This window comes from Rattus rattus, chromosome 1, assembly GCF_011064425.1.
Source record: "Rattus rattus isolate New Zealand chromosome 1, Rrattus_CSIRO_v1, whole genome shotgun sequence".
In the NCBI taxonomy this organism is placed as follows: domain Eukaryota; kingdom Metazoa; phylum Chordata; class Mammalia; order Rodentia; family Muridae; genus Rattus; species Rattus rattus.
In genome coordinates, this window is record NC_046154.1 from 65380409 (window position 1) to 65403077 (window position 22669).

Consider the following 22669-nt stretch of genomic DNA (forward strand, 5'->3'; position numbering starts at 1 on the left):
GACAAAACATTTCTACATAGCTTGAGGTGGCCTTGAACTCCTGATCCTCCTGCATCAGTATCTGGAATACTAATATTACAGGTATGCACCACTATACCTGTTTTCCTAATATTGTATTATTAAAAGTTAATAAAAGAGTAGAGGCTAATTAATTTGACTATATTGTCTATAGGTTGTGAATCATAGGCATGCTCTCTCTCTATATATATACATACACACATACATACATGTATATTAATATACATATGTGTATATGTATGTATAAATTTATACGTGTGTATGGATATATACACATAAATATGTATGCATGTATGTTTATAACTTTGTCAATTAGAAAAATGAATAAGTAGAGAAAACACATTTTCAGGTCTTGCTGTAGTCTGAATAAATCAAAATCCTTTAGGATAGAATCCAGAGGCTTTTTCTTGGTCCACCCAGTTGATTGTGGTGCCCAGTCAAGGATGAGCAGAATTTGCGGTGGTGATATAGGAAAATATCTCTTGAGGCAGCCACAGACCACCAGCAAAGGGCTTCAGTTTCCAGAGCTGAGAGAGCCAGATCGGCCTCGATCTGGAAGAACTGCTTTGGAGCCAACTGGCAGGTCCTGAGCTGGCACGAGTGTTCTGGTCACAGGGACTCCACTGTGTGGCTGCCAGGACCTTCCTTTCAGAGAAACGCAGGGGCCATCCAAGAAACAAATGCCATTTCTTTCACATCTCGTTTTGTCTGTCTCCTGACCCAGTGGCACTAGTGACCTGCCCAGCAGATTTAATTACAGGCTTGCAGAGATGAGCTAGTGTTTGGATTCATTTCCCTAAGGGGGAAAGATGACTTGCTTTAACTGTGAGGTTTTGTGCTTTCAGAAGGGCAGAGGGACTGTGAGGGCAGGAAAGCCTGGAATATTAGCTCTCTGAGAGCTTCCAACCAGCCTCCGGGATGTGCTGAAGAGGAACAGAAAGGTGGCAGAAACCCTTGTTGTCTTGCTGGGGCTGAGGGCATGGGAGGAATGTTTGGAGGAAGCTTAGGAAGCTGCTCAGGTTTCTCACCAGCTCACACAGAAGCTCAGACCTACTGCATACTCCTGGGAGTCTCACACTCAGTGTGTAAGTTGTGTTCGCAAGGCCACACTTCTACTTCCCAAATGTAAGCCTGGCACTTTGCCTTTATTCTTGCCCTGTCTCCCGTCTACTTTGAACATTTAAGATAGATGTTAGAGAAACCAGCACTTTCTAACACAGCATGAATACACATGGAGGACAGACAACTAGATGAGAAAGGACCACACCTTTAGAGGGTTCAGACTTAATGTTACTTCTCTTTGTGTGCATTAAAACAATCATCCGGGACCTGAAATATATTGCTGTGTCAAACAAAGCTACAATATGGTTTCTGATCAGTAGATTTTAAAAATAAACTGGAAGCAACTAAGATCATCTGGCAGTGCCATTGAATCCTCATTCTTACCTATGCGTTTTTCAAGAAGTTGACCTACTTTTGGAGTCTCGTTTTTATCCAGCTGTGAGAAGCAGTCCTTCCTAGCTGTGTGAGAATTCTGTGTAAAGTACATGATACAGCCCTGACTTCTGGTGGGAGTTCTCATACGGAAATGACATTAACAGAGGCATTTGACACTTACCACTTCTGAATGTTTACTTCTTTGGATTTAGAGACAAGGAACCCAACTAGAATGAAGTTAATTTTTAACAGGAAATCTATGAGAATGTGGAGATAAAAACAACAGCATACGAAAATAATGACACCGAAAGACTGAGAAACATGGGTTTGGAATACAGAAAAAAAAAAACACGCATGTACATATGAATCTTACCTGTTTGTGGTTACATTTTGTGTTTTAGGAGTACATCATGAGAATTTGTGAAAGCTATCTTAGCCTTTGAGGGGAAAAATCCCATTTTACTTCTAATAGGTTTCATTTGAGGTATTCAGAGAAAAATCCCCGAGGAATAGATTATGAACCAAAAATCAAGGAAGCTGTCAATTATATACTATATGTAACCACTTGTTATTAATGCCTCAAAAGAAAACTCCAGAGCTTCTGCTTACGAGAAATTTGAGTTGAACACAATCTTGTTTATAAGTGAATTTTATTAGCTTTGAACACCTTCAACAGTTATGGTTACAGACCTTCACACTCCAAAAGGCAATGAAAACACAAGACCTGGCATTTGCACATCCACGTTAAATAGTTGTGCTATTAACAATTGCCAGAAGACGGAAATAATGCCAACAATCACCAGTGAAGAAAGTGTGGTGTGGATCAGCAAGGAAATAGTACTCACTACAAGGGAAAAGGGACTTCTGTATGGATGGCATGAGTGAGTCAGGACATGACACCAGAAATGAACTCATGGTGAAGAAATGCTCACTGTGTGACTCCATCTATTTGAGATGTGTAGTCGAACTAAGAGCAGTATTGAGAAGGCTGATGATTGTCAGGGAACGGGGGTTGGGGTAAGTTAGGGAGCAGCTTTTCAACAGGTACACAGTTTCAGTTTTGCATGATCAAAAAGTTTTAGAGATTTGTGTCACAATATGACTATGATAAACATGATTGTTCTGTTCACTCAGAGTTAAGCCTGAAAGTTTTATTACGTGTTTTATTAAAATAAAAAAAAATGCAATTTGTCTCTGCCATTCTTTTATACCTAGATGAGAAATCAAAAGTTTACGCTAGTAGGTTGCTCGTTTTGGTGAAATTATTATTTTCTTAACCTTAAAGCCTGAGGAACAGTTCTGATAAGAACTCTTCAATTCAGAGAATTCACCCGCAAAAATTATAACAGTGAAATCTGAAAAACTCTTATTAAGGATTCTTCATATTCTGCACGCATTTCTCTGTGTTTAAAAGGAAAGGTCTAAATAAATAGTTAATCTTCAGGTAGAATAACTATATCGCAGAGATACCAATACTAAGGATTCCTTGGTGTTCATTTTGTTCTTTGAATGGCTAAGAAAGAGAATTCTCATTTCCCACAATCCAGTCCAGACTGGAAAGCTACTTGGGTGAGCGACCTATGATGATAAGAGGAGGTCTCTGGTTACGGCTCTCACAGAAACCTCAGTTTTCCTTCAGCACAACAAGCATCCCTTTTGACAGCTGCTGCATGGCAGACAGAAGCCCTCACAGCTCTGTTATCATTTAATCAGCTCCATTCTTTGCTTTAGAGGTAGGTCAGGGTTCTAGAGGTTAGAAAGTTTATGTGACCCTTTTTGTGGTGACTGAGGAAGAACTGGCTTCAACAGGAGAGAAAAACCTCCAGGGAATTATTTTTTAAAATAATTATTTGTATTTAAAAAATTCCAGCCTATCTCAAAACAACATTACGGTCTTACACCTCATCTCCATTCTGCCCCTGAAGGAAGCCGCCGAGATTTACAGTTTGCCTGTCCTGGGGCCTTTCTTTTAAACTCTAATAAAATTGTCCTAGAGCTCCAAGAAAATCATTTCGGGTAACCTGCTATTATTTACTAAAGACATACAGTGGGATAACCCGAACAGGGCTGAAGTCCTGGATCTGACACCTCGATGCTCTGATCAAACTCTACATCTTTGCAGTCATTTCCTTCGCCTGAATGATGTGCACAGCACCCACCTCCACGTTTTCACTCTTTCTTTTTTCTGTAAAATAGGTCACAGCAAGTTCTAGGACCACTTGTGTGCCACACATTTCACAGAAGGGGCTGTGAGGGAGTGTTCCTGTGGTTTCCTTCCTATGAGGCTAGGAGGCTGAGAGAAAGCAGAGTCATTCTGACCTCATACATCTTCCCTATCCTGTGGTCTTAGACACAGGCCCCAAGTGGATGTAAGAAGCGTATGTTCTTCTCCTCTTCCCAAACATACACTATACGTCCATGGGACATAGCTCGAGACAGGCATAGTTAAGCATATCGGCTTTTACGGAAGATAGGTCTGCCATTGGACATGTGAGCTGGAGTCTCCACATAGGAATTTCAAGGATCCCCATCATACAGGATGGAGAAACAGAATGGCTCAGGTCATAGAGAAGATGTTTTGATTTGTATTTTGCCTGGGGAATCACAAGTGTTATGAACCCATCTAGGCTATCTGATTTTGTTTTGTGGTTCACTCTCAACTCAGATCCTGAACAATCATTCTTGTTTCATATTATGGGGGGCTTTATTAATGGAGACATAAGAAAGATCATATGTTTTAGAAGTGGCACTAGCTCACAGAGAGGCCCTAAAATTATAAATATATGTTTCTAAATAGTGTCTAAAGAACGCTAACCACCTTATCTTCACACACAGCATCAGCTCAGGTGACAACAGAACCCTGGCTTCACCTCATCCTGTAATCATTGACCGATGTCAGCTAAGATCTTACTGGGTAACAAAATTGTTTCTTGAAAAGATTGTGCACACAAGCCAGTGTCAGTTGGAGTGTGTAACATGAATTGTGTTTGTCTTTTGTAATCAGTACGGAGGTGAAAGGAAGGAGATCAAGAGCCAGCAACTCTTGTTGTGGATTTCTGAAGGCTAGACAGACCTTAAACGACTGACATGATTACATATGTGTGCCCATGGATGGCACAGTTGTTATGGAGATGACCAAACACTTTCTGATTGGATTTTAGCCTGAGCCACAGGAGAAAACAGACACCTGGTTCTGGTTAAGGTCACATGGTTGGAGACCCAAGGGGGACCCTACTACTAATATCAAATGATCTTCTTAATAAATCTCTCTATCTGGAGTTTGGTGTGACCTTCAGGTGTCTTCAGAGAAGTTTCTTTGTGCAGAGGATGGTGGTTCATGCAGATTCCTAATTGGTTGAATGCAGGGAGTAAGTGTATAAGGAGTGATGGGGAACAGAAGACCCATGACCAGCACATCTCAGAGGCTCAGAAGCCATCACAGAGGATTGTGAGAGCTAGAAGTCAGGAAGGAACAATGTCTTCTGTATGTAACAGGACTTCTGCATTCATCACTCACAGCAGCTGTGGTTACCTGCACAGCATGAAGCCCTCAACATTCTACCAGGAAGTGGAAAGTGGTTTGTGAACCTCCGCCCTTAGCTCGGGTGCTGTGGAGAATGGTTGGGTTCTGGGGTTTTATTTATGGATGAAGCTTCTGGTAGGTTTACCGTGCCTCAGTGGATGACCACACACCAGAAGTATGTGGACAGCCCAAACTGGTATTGATGAGTTACTAGTAAAAACAACAGGATACGAAAAGGGGAGGAGGAAGTTGATCCGGCATGAGTTAAGGGGAGGACTTGGAGGTGAATATGATCGAAGTATATCACATTAAATTCTCAAATAATTGTTAAAATGATTTTTAAAGAAGTTGAATCCCTTCTTGCCCATCCATGATGTGACTTACAAACGACTCCGCATGACCACTCTTCCCATGAAGGCTTTCTTGAATGCCTGCCTGCTCCCCTCCCCGACCCGAGCAACATAAACCAGTACTGGCTGACCACACTCAGGTCAGTAGAGTCTAGACTTCATCTGCCTTTTTGTCTCAGTTGCCAGAGTTTTTAAAGATCTCACTTTTTTCCTGTTTCATTTACTCTCCGGATGATACTGGCTCTAGTTTAAATCTCAAATGTCTGCCCAACGTCCCTCGTGGTATGGTTGGAACTGTGGCACTGTCGAGATGCCATGGAATCTTTAGGAGGTGGAACGTAGTTGGAAACCTTTGTTCTCCACACCCTACCCCTCTCTCTCCACCCACCCTTCTGTTTCCATCTGCTATATGATGGACAAGGCAGGAACCTGGAGGTAGGAAGGAAGTAGAGGTCACGGGGTAGTGCTGCTTACTGGTTTGCTCCCTATGGTTTGTTAAGATTGTTTCTCTCTTGGACCACCTTCCCAGGGATAGCCTTAGTGACAATGAACGGGGTCCTCCCACATGCCTCTTCCACCATGGACCACACCATGATAGAATGGGCTGCCACAGGCCCAAGTGACCATGGATGGAAATAAACTTTTCCTTACTAATTTTACTGTCTCAAGTATTTTGTCACACTTTAAAAACTCAAGTACAGAAAGCCTGTATTGTTGCCAGAACATTTTTTTCTAAGTGTTTGAATTGAAGGCCAACCAAATTATCACAAACCAATCACCCCAAGTTGTAAAGGCATTGAAACATCACACTGGATTTTCCAATTATGCACCATTACTATGTATCAATTGGAAACACTTTTGTCCCCTGCTATGTGAGCAGTGGTTATTTGTAGCTAAGGTTCATTTTGTTACACAGTGTTTAGAGAAGGTTGCCTAGGAGCCGCAGAAGGACAAGGGCTGGCTTTTGTTCATTGTCTTTCACTTGAATGAGGACTTGCAGAAGTAGTTCAGGTTCCAAGCTATAACACTTTGGGAGGTGAGGATAAATAATGATGGCTGTCAGAGGAGTGCCTTGGAGGACCTGGGAGACTCCATCTAGGCTTTGGCAGGATGGAAGCATGAAAGTGCAGTAATGTGAGTGTCAGACTTGTCAGCTTTGACAAAGGAGGGCTAGGAGACAGCAACAGGGACCTTCCATCTTAGGACCAGTTGGTATGCCAGTCAATCCTCATTACTATAACAAAATACTTGGAACAGTAAGAATAAGGAAAAAGTTTATTTCAATCCGTGGTCACTTGGACCCATGATAGTCCGCTCTCTCATGGTGGAATATATACAGAGTGGAGGAGATATGTTCACCTTGTACAGCTAGAAATGGAGAGGAAGGGGTAGGGAGAGGGGTGGAAAAACAGAGTTCTGCTAACTATGTTCCACCTCCTCAAGTTTCCATGACTTCTCAACAGTGTCATGGTTCCAACTGTACCACGAGGGATGTTGGATAGACATTTGAGATTTAAACTGCAGTCATTAGTATCTGGAGAGTAAATGAAATAGGAAGAAAGGGAGATCTTTGAAAGCTCTGGCAGTCAGGACAAAACGGCAGATGAGGTCTAGGCTCTACAGACCTCAGTGTGGTCAGCCAACATTGGCTTGTGATACTTGGCTGGGGGAGGGGAGCAAGTGGCGTTGAAGAAGCCTTGGTGGGAAGAGTGGTCGCCCATGCATTGTTTGTAATTGCTCTCTGTACACTTTTGCTGTACTCGTGATCCTTCATGACCGTCCCAGTTCAGAGGTGAAAAACGAGTACGGGTTTTGAAGTTGGGTACCTGAAGAGCATCACAGCTTAGTTCACTGCATCCATGCTCTCTTCTCAGCAACGATTATTCTCTCTAAGGATATTTTAAATTTTGGACGGCTTTATAAATATACTGGTGGGATTTCTCTAAAAGAGGTTCCAGTGTCTTTTCCTTTTATCTCTTCAAAGAAGTCTCCTGTGCTTCCCTTCTCCCCCAGACCCCCTTTTTGGCTCCGGAGCAGTGAAGTTCCTCTGCCCAACTAAGACAGTGATCTTTGAGCTTCGGACCACACAAAGAATACCTGGGGAGCTTATTGGAATCGTAGGCTCTGGAAACTTTTTCTGAGCCCTGGTAGGTCGGGAGTGAGGTTCAGATGTCTACATATTTTAAAGCATGCACCAGAAGTGAGTCAAGGTGCCAGTCATCTAGGGTCACCTTTGAGATAAACCACAGCCAGGCAATGTGTGAGCTTTACTCCACATGGAACCCATGGCCCCTGTTTCTTCAGCATCACTGTATTATATAATTAGAAGAGGCACTGCAGGGAGGGGAGGGAGAGTGGGTCATAGGAAAACTGATTGAGATGTCCAGGTCAAGGAAGGTCCTGGGATGCTCTAATACAATGCTGCTTTGACTGGAAAGGACTGGATTACAAGGTCAAAGCCAGAAAGGTCTGGAACTTGTCCATAGCAGAATAGATAAACTCAGGGGCCAGCTTTAGCAAGGAATGCCCATTTACAGTTTAACTCTTTGTGTTAGCTTTAAAAACAATTTTGAACAAGGTTAATCATTTGTTAGCTTAAATAAAAACCCAGTGGTTTCTTAAGGAATTTTCTTGTGTTCAATAAGTACTACTGGGTTCATGTTAAAAGGGAAAGAAACCACAGACACAGACACAGACAGACACAGACACACACACACACACGCATGCATGCATGCACGCATGCTTGCATTACATATAAACTACAGAGAACTACTTTAAAATATCTTAGCAGCTGGAGACATGGCTCAACAGAGGACAGTACATACTGTTCTCGATCTGGGTTCCATCCCAGGATCCACCTACACCTGTAGCTCTGCTTGCAGGCGATCAAAACCCATCTTCTATTCCCTTACCTGTGTTTACTCCCCACACCGGATACATAATTTTAAGTGAAGTAAAGCTTTTTAAAAAGATAAGCTTGTTTTCTTCTTTTTTCTTTTTCTTTCAAAATGAAGTTCAAGTAAATACATTTTTATTATGTACTTCTGCTTTTATTTATTAAAACTGTAAGCAATTTATTTATTCTTTGTTATAAAGGGTTAAGAGATTCTGAAACTCAAGGTTGCCATCTCTGCTGCCTATGAGCGCTGAACAACCACTAGCTTTTCCAAGGAAGGTCCAAGACTATCACACCTAGATGGAAACATTTATATACATATATGTATATAAATATATATGTATATATATGGTACCTCATTTTATGTATGAGACTAATTTCTAAAAAATGAATAGAAATTGGACTTTTATAAACCAATCATATCAAACTTTTACCCCTTTTAAGGAGCCTGTAATCACTCATGATATGGAAAAGAAAATATGGCCTCCCATTAGGTTTTACATCCAGAAATCTGAACTTAGCTATGCGTATTCTGGCGGGATTTGAGACACTCCAAAAAGTACAGGTTAAAAAAAAATCCTTGAATAAAGAATCTTACAGCAAAGGAATAAATAACATGGAAAATTTTATATAAATACATAACTAAAAATGTTGTTTCAGAAGGAAGCAACGATACAGGTTGTTCAATGAATCAGTTCTTGGGGTAAATTCTAACTTGTCTAAGTTATGCTAGTGAAATCAATTCTTAGTTTCAAAACGCAGTCTTTTCATCACAAAAGGGCACACTGTTATCTAAAATGCAGAATAATATCTCCAAAAAAGAATACAGTCAGAAATGCCATGAATCAAAGTAATGAGTGATTTTAGCTATCGAATAAAAAGTTTCAGTACTTTTAGCCTTTCTTTCATGGAAATTGGCAGCACATCAGTAGTCCTAAGCCTACACTGTAGATGTTTTAAACAGGTTGAGGCAGCAACACTTTATAGGCCAGCATGAAAAGGAAAACAATCACAAGAATGACATAATTACAGGGTAATAAAAATGTAAACACCATTAATGTATTAATGTTGTATTTGGGGGGTTTTAATCCATGGCTGACTTAACAATTTATAACTCCAAGGTTTTGATTACAGAGTCATTAGGACCTTTTTCACCTATCCGTCCTAATACATGCATATATTGGATTTGATTATTTTTTATAGGGGATTCATATAATTGGCCATTGAAGAAAATGGGAGACTTAGAGCAATAGTCCTTTGTTTTTTTTTAATTGAGAGGAGGGAGGGGCAAAAGGAGAGAAGTAGCTGCTACCTTGGACTTTTTAGATTCAAATGACTCCATCATCAGATGTAAACTGTTACTGTTCTTCTTATTTTTCTCTTGGAGTCATTGATGCTCACTTTCCTTTATTTCTATTAAGGTGCAGTCTTATCGAGAATCAGCTACGTGATGTCATTTTTAACTGTCCTATTCAATTTCCTGACCTGTAAAATCTAGATAATAGTGCTGCTTCTGATGGGTGTTTAAAGGGATGAGATTGTAGAAGTTATTTAAATATACTACAATGAATGCAACTGTTTAGTGCTGGAACAGGTTGGAGAAACAGAGCCCCAACGCTATGAGTCAAGGGCCAACACTTTGTAAAGGAGTTGGTAATGAATCCAATCCGAAACAGAATGACATTGTTAATTAGGAAAGGTGTGCCCTAGTGTGAATAAAATGGTGTGCAAACACCATTAAATTGAAATCAAATAAGCTGTGCACCATTTCACAGGTGGTTTAATCCATGGCTGAGGGTCTTAAAGCAATTTATACACTCCAAGGATTTTGATTACAGAAGGCCGGTCATTCCTGGAAATTAGGCCTCTGGACTTTTCTTTTCAGACCTATCCGACTCCTAGGTACAAATGAAATGTCATATATTGGATTTGATTATTTTTAGGCTTGAAGAAGACCAAAGTCAGTCCAGGTTCAGAGGAAGAGAATTGAATGCCATTGGGGGAAAAACTAATGAAAAGGAAGAGGTTCTTGATCATGGTCCCTCGTAGTGATGACCTCACAGGGGTCACCTAAGACCATTGAAAAAACATGGGTGTTTTAAATTGGCACAGGTAGAATTGGATAAGGTAGCAATGAAAAATACTTTTTATGGTAGGAGAGGAACTTGGTAAAAGGTTGCTACCTTGGACTTGAGGTCTGCAGATTCAAATGACTCCGCCTAAGCATTTGGAAGTTTCAGAATAAGATGGACAAGGGTGCTGTCCACCATGTTTGTAGCTGACCACGTGGAAGCTCTCAGGGAGTCGCCACCGTGAGTTCACATTCAGATCCCGAAAAGGTTCGTGTTTCCTCTCTGAAGGTGATCAGCAAGAACAAAAGAAGCTCATGTGCTAATGTGGGTGCAGCCTTCCTCAGTCTTCTGTGTTGCATTTGAGCCCTCATCCTCCAGGCAATGTCCTGCGCTCAGTACCCAGACCCATGTGCAAATCTTTTCTATAAATACCCTGACAGATTTACCCACAGCACACTTTAATTTTCTGGTCTTTCAGTGCAATCCAGCCACAATAAAGATTAACTATTATGGCCCAATCTAATCCAGTTTCCCTAGTTCTACTTGCCCACCGGGCTGGTTTAGTTTTTGTCACCTTGACGTAAACCTAGACAGATTGAGGAAGAGGGAATCTCCATTGAGGAACTGAGTCCATCAGACTGGCCTTGGGCATGTCTGTGGGAGCATTTTCTTGGCTGTTAACTAAGGTATGAGGGCCCAGCCCACTGTAGGCAGCAGCCTCCCTGGGCAGACCTGAATTCTATAAGGAAAGTCCCTGAGGAAGTCAGTAATAACTGTCCTATGGTTTCTGCTTCAAGCTCCTGTCTTCACTGGATGGTGGACTGTAACCTCTAAGCTGAAATAAAACCTTGTCCTTGCTGAGTTGCTTTTGGTGACAGTATTTATCCCAGCTAGAGACAGAAGCTGTAACACTCCCTGTCTTTCCTCCATCGCTTTATTTTATCTTAACTTTATTGGCAGTGTAGTTTTTGTCCTGAAGACACCAGTTTAGACTTAACTCCTTTAGTATGTTGAAGACAACAGCTGGGTTTCCTTTCCTGGCTCATTTTCCTTGCCTTTATAGAGTATATATATATATATGCTTAAGCTGCTCGGATGCCCTTGGTGAGATCTGCATTGGAGTAAGAGGGAAAACCCTAGAAACCTGATAAAATAGCCTGCTAATACTGACAGTTTGAAGAGATTTGTAAACATTGTTTAATCCAACAGACATAAAGGAGTGCGAATCTCCCCCAGTTTACAGTCTCACAATAAGTATATAACTCCACAGTAATGATACTCGTTCTTCAGATTCTCAGCTGGTAAGAAATCCATGGAGACACACAATCACAGCGATGCTCGATGTCAAATTCAATAGTGAACTTGGAGAAGATAGGCCAATATTTTTCAGAAACAGCCCACTGAACTCTACACAGTAATCATGTAGGGCTCGAGTATTGACATGAACCTAATTGATGAGAATATTTGATCTTCACTTTCCTTTCAAAATGGAAGAGAAAATGAAAATGTATTTTTTTCTAGTGTTTGGAATGGCTTGGGGGGGGGAGAATTATCTCACTGGTGATACAGCATAAATGGGAATTGTGCTATGTGGGAATGCTATGTGGGATAAGAACTATTCATCTGAATACAAGTTCTTATGGCTCAATTATACAAAATCACATCAGTAAAAGCTAAAGAACCACGAGGAAGGGAAAACATCCAATGGAAAATTTAAAAGCATATTAGTCAAGGCAAATCAAACAAAACAGACAGAGGAAATTGTTTGAACTATTATGAAATACACTCCCCACCTCCAGGCCACTGGTTACCAACAACATCCAGCCTCAGCAGAGAAATGGGCAGGAAATTGCAGTGGAAGTAAACTCATAAGACCTTTGAAGATAAGCAGGACACAAAACAATAAGTTTCATATTAGCCAAACAATAGAGGAATATCTTGTAGGATATAGCCCCCCAAATTTCAATATGGTTCATCCACTGTTGTAACATAGGATCCACAAATCATCGGCTAGTTTCTTAAGCAGGTGACACAACATGAAAGGGGACATCCAGTTCCCAGGAGTCCAAATGTCCACTTGTATACCTTTTTTATTGGTGTCAAGGAAACATGTCATTTTACTTCTGTAGGCTTTGATTTCTACATAAGTAAGGTAGTAAAGACATACTAAATAATGTGTGACATTCTTTTCATCTTGCTTAAGAGATTGTTTGATTTTCCATGCTTTTTCTCCTTACTGAAAAGCAGTTACTGAAAACATCAGGTACGGGCTGACTGCTCAACATCCTCTGGTGACTTTTGTGAAAACAGCTTCTTGGGCTGTTTCTAGAAACACTAATTCAGTGTGTCTAAGATGAGGTTCAGGAGCTGGTGTGAGTTTTAATGTTCTCACCGTGGCTTAGGAACCACCATAGTTAATGCTGTAGCTAGGAATAAAATCAGCATTGCTCACACACTCAAGAACACTTTCTTTGTCTCAATTTGTGACAGGAAATCTGAAGTCTGCCCCTGCAACAAGAACATTTATCATGTCATAACACTGGCAGAGCATGTGGCAGAGAGACATGTGGAGAGTGTACTGCCACCTGGGTTTCTTTTCCTCTTCTGAGGAACTCTTATCTCTTCGGGGTGTTTTCAGCCTTGGACTTTTAGAAGTTCTTCTGTCTCCTGTGGGCCTTTGGTGGGATGAGGTTATTCCTAAGATTTCCTACAGCTCCTGCACTGCTTGTTTCCCACCCCTCCCCAATCTCACCCCACCCCAATTTTGGGAAAAATTGGATCATGTGTTCATTCATAAGAGAGCTACTGGAAAAAGTCTGTTTGTTTATTACCAAAACAAGTGCTTCTGAACCTTAGTTCTACAATAGCATTACCTGAGATTTTTTTTAACCTGTGACTATTGGCATTTAACATCCTGAATTTGTGATTTCTTGGCCTGAGGTTTGTCCAGGGCATTCAGAGTTCAAAAGTTTTCCAAGATGACTCTTACAAATGGTCCAATTTGGAAGCCACTCTCCTAAATTAATCATCTAAGGGTAGACTGCTGCTGATGCATCAACTACCATGACCACTGAAACCCTTGGAATCTCTTAAGCAAGTGCATCTCTGGTTCATAATGTGGTCGCAGCCACAGAGGAAGCATGTAGACTTACTCAGTAAAACCAGCCAGACAACGTCCTTGAATCTTGTGTTTTCTACCACACTGTGCCTGTTCCTAGATCTGTTGTCAGAATGGAAAGGAATAGAAGATCACAAAGTAATGTTGCTGCTGAGCTCCATACTTGGACCTGGGTAATAAATGAATGAATGAATGAATGAATGAATACCAAAAATTTTTCCAGTAACTCACTTATGAAAAAGCATATTTCAGAACCATCTGTGTTGAAATGGTGTCCGCTGTCACTTGCTATAGTTATAAAGGGACCACACACCTATGTTAATAGATGCACCAAAAATGTCATATCTCAAGAAGGATAAGTTCAAATCCTGGTAAATTTTTCCCCATGATATACAATGGGAACATTATCACAACACACTATTCTGTGATATGAGGAGAAAAATTGTGCTTTTAAGAAATCCCAGGTCTTGGCTGACTAAAGAAGAGACTCTATAAATGGTAATGGTAACATAGGGAGAAAATCACTAGGCTTTTAAACACGATCTTTGAATGTATATCTTCTTCAAATAGCTATAACATTTTATCAACCTTGACTTCAACTAATAAAAATTAAATTCTGAGGCCTTTACGTACCTGAAATCACTAACTGGGTTTTCCATAGCATTTGCTGAATTATGTCTGTTTTTTCATCTGGCCTTTTATAACTATATAACTCTCAGAAGTGTAAGTCTTAATGGATGTCTCTTGAGGCCATTACTTGGAAAAAACTTGGATGTGGCTTCCTTGTAGATAATGAGAATAAAATTGTTGAAAATTCTCCTGTGAGATTAAAAAAGATAAGTTATTCTTTAGGATAAGGTAATTTTCAGCAAAGGAGTAATTATTAAGGTTTAATAGATAAAAAATATAGGTTACATATTATACTATTTCAAGTATTATAAAGTCCTTATACTACATCTAGAGGGGACCTTCTTAAAACTCAGAACCATGGGCATAAAGGCTGTTCTAGCCCATGTAAATGTTAGCTTAAAGAGGAGACACAAGGTGAACACATGTGTGTAAAATGACTTCACATAAATTCCTGGATGATAGTTCAACTACCAGTCACTAGATTTCTTACAAACATTTGTCATTTTGAGGGACCTTCATTCTTTTCACAATATGGGAAATAGCAATAAGAACAAAAAATCCTGACTGGTGAAGGATATGATTTTTCTCATATTGTTATTCTTAAGTTACTTTTCAATGGTTCAACATTGTTCCCTGAACACGAACCATCTTCATTCATTACTTACCTCATCCCCATTCCGTTAAGCTCCAGATGTTAGTGAAGCATCAACAGTGACCCAGAGTTGGTTTTGACTCTGGCTATTCCATGCCAATAGTGGTGCTAGAAACATTAAGAACTTCTTTTCCAGCTGAAGAAACGGTTAAGGACAGTCTTGGCAACGGCTTAGCAGGCTACTCAGTACTGTGAAGCTTGGTGTGGAATGCTAGGGAAACATCAGAGTTTCATATTCAGCCATAGACCTGGACTAGGCATGGAAAAAGGACATTATTTTTTAAAGTATCATGAACACTACACATCAGAATTTTTTAGAATAATGTTAGGCGAATATTATGATTATTTGCCAATAAAAGTATAGTCTACATTTTTCTGTATCAGTTTAAATTCTTGAGGTGAGTTTGGATAACCAAAATATTCAATATAATGATCCAATGGAGATGTGTGTGTGTGTGTGTGTGTGTGTGTGTGTGTGTATGTGATGTTACATTGGTACCAGACTTACTGAGCCCAGAAATGGTCAGATAGCTAGTAAAGCATGGTTTCTGGGTGTATTAGTGAAGCTGAACTTAAAGATCACAGGCTGACGAGCTAGCACATCAACAGTATCCTAGCCACTGAAACACAAGGACCCAAGTTTCATTCTCTGAACCAGTGTAAAAAAGTTGAACCCAGTGTCTCAGTAATTTCAGCCCTGGGGAAGTGAAGACAGGAGGATCATAGGAGCTCACTGCCAGCCTGTCTAGTAGAATTGCTGAGCCCCGGGCCCATGAGAGAACCTGGACAAAATCATGGATCCTGAGGTGTGACTTCCAAAGAGCTGACCTTTGATCTCTCTCTCTCTCTTCCTCTCTCTCTCTCTCTCTCTCTCTCTCTCTCTCTCCTCTCTCTGTCTGTGCTCTAAATATATTCTCTTTTAGAGGTGTCTCTGTCTTCTCTCACACACACACACACATTCTGTTTCTCTGTTTCTGTCTCTGTCTCTCTGCCAATCTCTCTTTCTCTTTTCCTCCTTCTGTTTCTCTGTCTCTGTCTCTCTCTGTATCTCTCTCTCTCTCTCTCTCTCTCTCTCTCTCTCTCTCTCACACACACACACACACACACACACACTTTACTGGATCAGATACTAATACTGAAGACTATAAGAAATCTATAATGTCAGCCTGAGAACTAATTAAGCACAGAAAGAGGAATTAATTTGGTCAGTACATCATGAGTAGGACAGATAAAAATATACTACTTTAACTGCTGTATACGTGTAAAGATAGGAAGACAGTGAGATGCCTTTGAAATTTTGAGACAAGGTTCTCATCACAAAAGGTATGTGAGCTGCAAGACTTTAGTGTAAAAGTACTAACTTGAACCGTTCCCAACAAACTTTCAGAAGTTTCCTCACTATTTTGCTTAAAGAATCAACTAGAAGACAACACCTGTAATCTCACACTGTGGAGCTTGAGGGAGCAGGGGCTATCCTGAGCTACTTAGTGAGACTCTGTCTCACACGTCATGAGCTGGAGAAAGCAGTTCACTGGCAAACTAGGATACACAAGACCCTGAGTTGGATCTCATCACCACTAAAGCCAAAACAACAAAAAATAGCAACAGAAAGCCTCAAATGTTTTGAAAGATGTTATAGTTCAAAGATGTCAACTTGTATAAAATCTTAGCAATTTGTTCTACAGAAATTGAGGGTCTGAATGGCCAGGCGTCTCTCTGTAACCAAGGGTGTGAGCTGACAGATGTGACGAGTGCTTAGGATTTTGAGGTTGGTGCTTCAAGCCCTTGAAGAGCTTCATTTTCTGAAATTCTTCCATTTCTGCTTCCCCTGGAGTATTTAAATGCCCCATCTCCCTCAGAGTCCAGGTCTTGGCTGACTGTCATGAGAAAGCAAACTGTATGCTGAAGATTAATAATTATAACAGGAGGTACCTGGAAATACTTCCTTTGAAGTAAAGATTATTTGCAATAACGAATGGCACACACTGGGATTTGAGAGAGGAAAATGCTCTTAATTATGAGATGTAAAAGAAAGTGACATTTTTATTCCTCAAACCGGGTAAGTATAAATACATAAGGCTAGACTTCAATAACAGCAAAAATAACAGAAATCCCACATACCCATGGAAGCTGAACAACCCTCTATTCAATGATAACTTGGTCAGGGAGGAAATAAAGAATTCAATGAAAATAAAAACGCAGCATACCCAAACTTATGGGACACAAAGAAAACAGTGCTAAGAGGAAAATTCATAGCACTAGTGCCCTTGTAAAGAAACTGGGGAGATCCTATGCTAACAACTTAACAGCACACTTGAAAGCCCTAGAACAAAAAGAAGCAAACATAGCCAAATGGAGTAGCAGGAAAGAGTTAAACAGGAGGGGTTCTGGGATGGTCTTGTGCTGGGGAGACCAGGAAGGGAGACAATGTTTGAAATGTAAATAAATAAAATAATCAATAAAAAAAGATGTTATAACAGCTAAAATTCCTGACTCCTCTGGGTATTCAATGATGCCATACAGGAACTGTCTCCTATTCAGTGCATGAGCAATCTATTTATACCTTCACCTTGAGTATGAAGGAGTGAGTTTTAATGGCAGTTTACCTCATTCCTTCCCCCACGTTCATCATCCAATGTTTTAACAACGTTGCATTTACAGTATAAGCCACAACACACCATCCATCCCATATACTAGATTTTATTTCACAGTTTTAAAAAAGAAGTACTCAGGAGTGAGTTTGATCTTTAATCACACTTTCCTATGTGTAATTAAATTCTAGTATGAGGTGAGAGATCATTCTCCTTTTCTGATTCTTTGATCATAACCATTTGGTTTTGATAATAATTCACAATTATCTGATTCTTGAATGTTCAGAAGATGTTCAGAAAAACTAGCTTTAAAGCTACCTGGACCCTCATGAGGAAATTTTAAAATATGAATTTGATTTAATTTTGATGAGAAGATACACATTTGTTCTTCTTCCTTTCACGTCTTCCTTTTCATCTGAATTGTCAAATGATGGGTATCTATTCATGCCATAGAATCTTTTATTTATTTTTGTTTTTAACTAATTTAGTTATTTTTTAAAGTAAGGGTCTCATTAAATGGCCCCCTATTCAGTCAACCTTATGATCCTCCTGCCTCAGTTACTCAAGCACTGAAACTGGAGCTGTGCATCACCATGGCTAGAGTCTCATCTCCTGTTTAAACCTCCCGTGCTAGTACTTTCATTCCATTTTAATTTGAATTTTTGCTATTTATTTATTTTTGTCAGAACTTGTGACATTTTCAATGTTAATCGTTTTTAGCAATGAACCTTATTTTATTTTATTATTTTAAGGTTTTAAATTGAGAATAGGTAATTCATAGAACATATTCTGATTATGGTTCCCCTCTCCCGACATCTCCCAAATTCTTTCTGCTTCCCTGCTTACCCAAACCCACACCCTTTCTCCCCCCTCCACTTTGGAAAACAGATATTTAAAATAATAAAATGAAATAAATTCAAATAAATCAGAATAGGACAAAACAAACAAACAAGCAGAAAAAAGAGCCAAAGAAGAAACACAAGAAACACATATAAATCAGGCACACATACATTCACCCCAAAAATCCCATGAAAACAGAAAATGGGAAGTATAATATATAAGCAAAAGACCTGCAAGGTTAAAAACTGTCTAGACAAACTGTTATGAGACGGAAGCACCTCCAGAAATATCACTGACTTCACTCTGTGTTGACCTCTACTTCTGGGCACGAGGCCTGAATGTGTGGTTTGTAACCTGATGAGACTCTGTTGAAGGAACGGTAACATGGGGTCCTCTGCTCTATGGAATCAGGATGAGAGCTTCCACAGAAAACCTATGTATTCCCCAACAAGGAACCTCTTGACTCCAGAGGGCATTTTTTGCTTAATTTTTATTATGGGGATATAGTTGAATAAGCGATCAGTGATGTAATTGAGCAATATTTTTCCTGGAGCTTGAGCCAAGGGACTGATGGCTCTGACTGCCTTATGGTGCTTGGGTTTCCTAAAGCAAGAACTTGTCTTTTTCCATACCACGAAAGGGTTTCACACGAGTCATCTCACTGCCATAGACTTAGGTATGCTGGTGGCACAATTACTGAAAGCACTTCAATGTGAACAGTTCATAAATAGATGGCAAGGGATTTTCAAATATAATATTGTTATTAATTCATTGAGAAGTTCATATATATACATATGCATAACTTTTTTCATCATATTCGTCCTTTCATCCTGAGTCCTTCTGGATCCACCCTACACACACACACACACACACACACACACACACACACACACACACTTCATGGTTTTTGTGTTTTTAACTCGTAGCTGCTAACGGTAGCATCTAAGTGGCAACCAACAACACCAACCATGGCAACCAAGACTCAGTAAGGTACAAAAAGTTATATTTAAAAGTGTCCCATTTACTGTAGATCATACATATTAACTGGTAGGACTGGAGGTAACATAGACAGGGGATGTTCAGTGCCCCCTGATGAGAATGGAGCAGACAGAAGAACTTGTGATCCCACCTGAAGCTATCCTGCTGTTGAAAGGTCTGCAGCTAAACCTCCTGCAGCCACTTCTTCAGTCAATTCACCAGGTAATCTTCTAAGGTGTAGGTACAAACAAATGTTTAAAGTTTTCCATAACTTCATGGTGTTTATATTATACCTTTCAGTGTTGGGAGGGGAATTAGGAAGAAGTGTCATAAAATATAAAATACGAATTGAAGCTTCAAAGGAAGACCACGCCTTTGCTAGAGCCTTTAAGTCTGAGTGATAGGCTAGAATTTAACTGTGGAGAGCCAGAATATTGCAGAAGCAGAGACAATTTGTCTAGATATGTCTTTACTTCCCTTTGTAACTTTTCGTTACCCATGTCTTTATTTGACTATTTGACTTAACATGTCAGTGACTATCACATAAAACCTTCTGGAATTTGTTTCCTTAACAGACAGGTAGCTTCTACTGTATCCAAAGTTGAGAAAAACCCCACTCAACTCTGAAACCCATGGCATGGTGTGTTTTTCCCTTGGAGGTTCAATTTCTCCACTTTGTTCTACTACCTGATGACTCCACCAATGTATTTTTAACACCTTAGTTTATGTAGTTTCTTTTGCTCTGTAACCAAATAATTTCATAAAACCATTTCAATATTGAAAGAAGCTATTTCAGGAAACCTGAATCCATCTTCCTGGAATATGGACACTCATATTTGGCTGAAGAATAAACTATTTCTCACTTCCTTCAAGGTGAGAACTGTATTTTGCCTCAACAAAATCCAGATTGTCTAGGGAATTATTATACAGTAATTGATAAAGAGAAAAATAAAATAGGGTATAGGAGAGTAGGCTGTGGCAGGAATGGGATTTAAAGTTTTGCCTAGTTGTGTTTTGGAAACCTTAATGTGAAGGCAGCATTTGGGAGATTGCTTGCAAGAGCAGCATGTGTGAACTCTGATGACATCCAAAAGATCATTCCAAATGGAATCATCAGACTCTTTCCACAGCCTGGAGCAGGGGCACCAATGTGTGTCCTAGAATCTTGGTAGGAAACCGGGTGTGTCAATTCCCTCCATCTTATAGGCTAAATGAAGTAAGAGATACAATCATGGATATAAATGTTAGCATATAAATTTCAAGTTTAAATGTACTATCACATAAAACCTGTTTAGCAACTAGTTTTTGCCAAACACCAAGCATTTAACTGTTCTCAGTATAAATAAGAACTGCATATGATATGAAAGGACGTCACCTTATTTTATATAATAGTAAGGGAATACTTTTGATATGTGGGGTCTTTTTACACTAAATTTAGGATCCAATATAGAGTAGATAATATAATCTGCATTTTATGGATGGAATGTTTGAAGTTCAGAGATCCTACATGATTGTAGAAAGGGTGGAGGGTACGGATATTTGAACCCTGATTCCTGACTAAACCTTACACTGAATCTGCAAAACAGTCATGTCCCAGGCCAGCAGACTAGTGAAACTAAGAACATGCACTGTTTCTCACAGCACACTGAGAGGCAGAGCAGTGGTGTAACTGAGCCAATCTCCTGGAGGAGGGATTTAACCTGGAACCTCAGATGAGCATTCCTCCCCAATCCAGATAGTCAGGCAGTACATCTGGGAGGTGTGGACATCTGATTCCAGTTCACAGGGCTGGGTTAGAGGAAACAATCCCAGCTTTCATGCACATGCACAACTCTTTTCCCAGATAACTCTTCTGCAGTCTTAGTAATTAAGCAAGAAAAGGTACTTAAGGAGCTTACTCAAGGCTGGGAAATGGGTATTGGTGGAGGTGGGGGGATGACAAAATCTGAATTCAGATTTCTTTCTCTAGTCTCCTTGTTCTTCAGAGAGTCAGTCACACTGAAAAACTGGGACCTGAGAAAGCTGTCTGGGCTGCTGGGTCTATGTTCTGTTAAAGTGAAGTGAGAGGAGAGTAGGCGAGTGGCCCACAGCTGTGCAGTCTGAACTTCCAGCTATAGTGCTCTCCACCATTCTTTTAAAGGAAAATGTTTTCTTGGTGAGGATGTAAACATAAAACTGCTGAAGAAAATATTATGGTGGTTCCTACCCATGCTGAGAGTAGAATGACTGCAGCAACTTCTTTACTGGGTTTACAGAAAAGGACAGGAAATCAACAAACTGAAGAGATAGCCACACCCCTATGGCCATGGCACTATTCAGAACAGCTAAGGAATGGAAACTGCCTAAGGACCCATTGACTGATGCACCAATGAGGAAAACCTGGTATATGCACATACATGGATATGATTCCTATTTTCACAAAAGAATGAAATCTTGTCATGTGCAGCAACACTGATGAAACCAGAGCTCAGTATGTTAAGTGAAATGAGCCAGGCACAGAAAGCTCAGTAGCTGTGTTACCTCACTAATAGCAGAGTATTTAAAAAAAACCCTGCCTCTTAGCCATGGAGAGTGAAATGATAATTACTAGAGGCTGGTGAGCATAGGGGAAAAGAAAGAATGGCGGAAGGCTAACTACCAGGTATTTACTTACAGTTAGGTACAAGAACGATCTAGTGGTCTGTTGTACAGGGAAATGACATTAGATAATGATAACATATTCTCTCATGATTTATCTCACAGAAAAGAGTTTGAACATTTCACCACCAGGAAGTAATAAATAGGCCTAGGCTCTGTTTGTAAAGTGCTTGTCTTGTAGACACAAGGACCTGAATTTGATCACCAGAACTCACGTAAAACAGCTGGTGTCGTGGCATGTGGTCATGATCCCAGTACTGGGAAAGCAAAGATAAATAGACCCCTGAGGCTTGATGACCCACTCAGTCAGCCCACTTGGTGAGCTCTTTTTTGAGCTGTCTCAAAAAACACAGGTTATCCATGAAAGATTGAAGAAAGTGACAAAAGTTTGTTGAGTTACGAAGAGGGTGATGAATTGAGGAAGAGTTTGAGGGGCAGTGAATATGATTAAAACATGAAACTCTCAGGAAAAAAAATAAAACAAAAAGCAGTAATGTGAACTCTGCTCCCCACCTCTGTGTCATGTATGTAGACATACACACGTATACACAAGAAATGATAGCTGCTTCAAGAGACAGATATGTGTACCCTGCTTAGATTGCTATATAATATATTCATGTTTAAAATATAATGCAAATGAGTACAATTATCATGTTTCACTTTTTAGTGGGCTATATAGATTTAATGGAAAGTGCAGAAAAATAGGTCCCTCCTCTTCCTCATTTGAGAGGTAGATAGTATCTATTTATAAAATGAGGGACTGTACCACAGAGTTCCTAAGAGCTCACTCTGCTCCAACATTCTTTGAGAAATTCTAAATCTTTATTCCTGTCCTCTCACTCAAAAAATAAACAATACTTAAAAATATTTTTCTACAAGGATTTCTGCACATATTGCCTCAGAAATTTCTTGTGAATCACTAAGTTA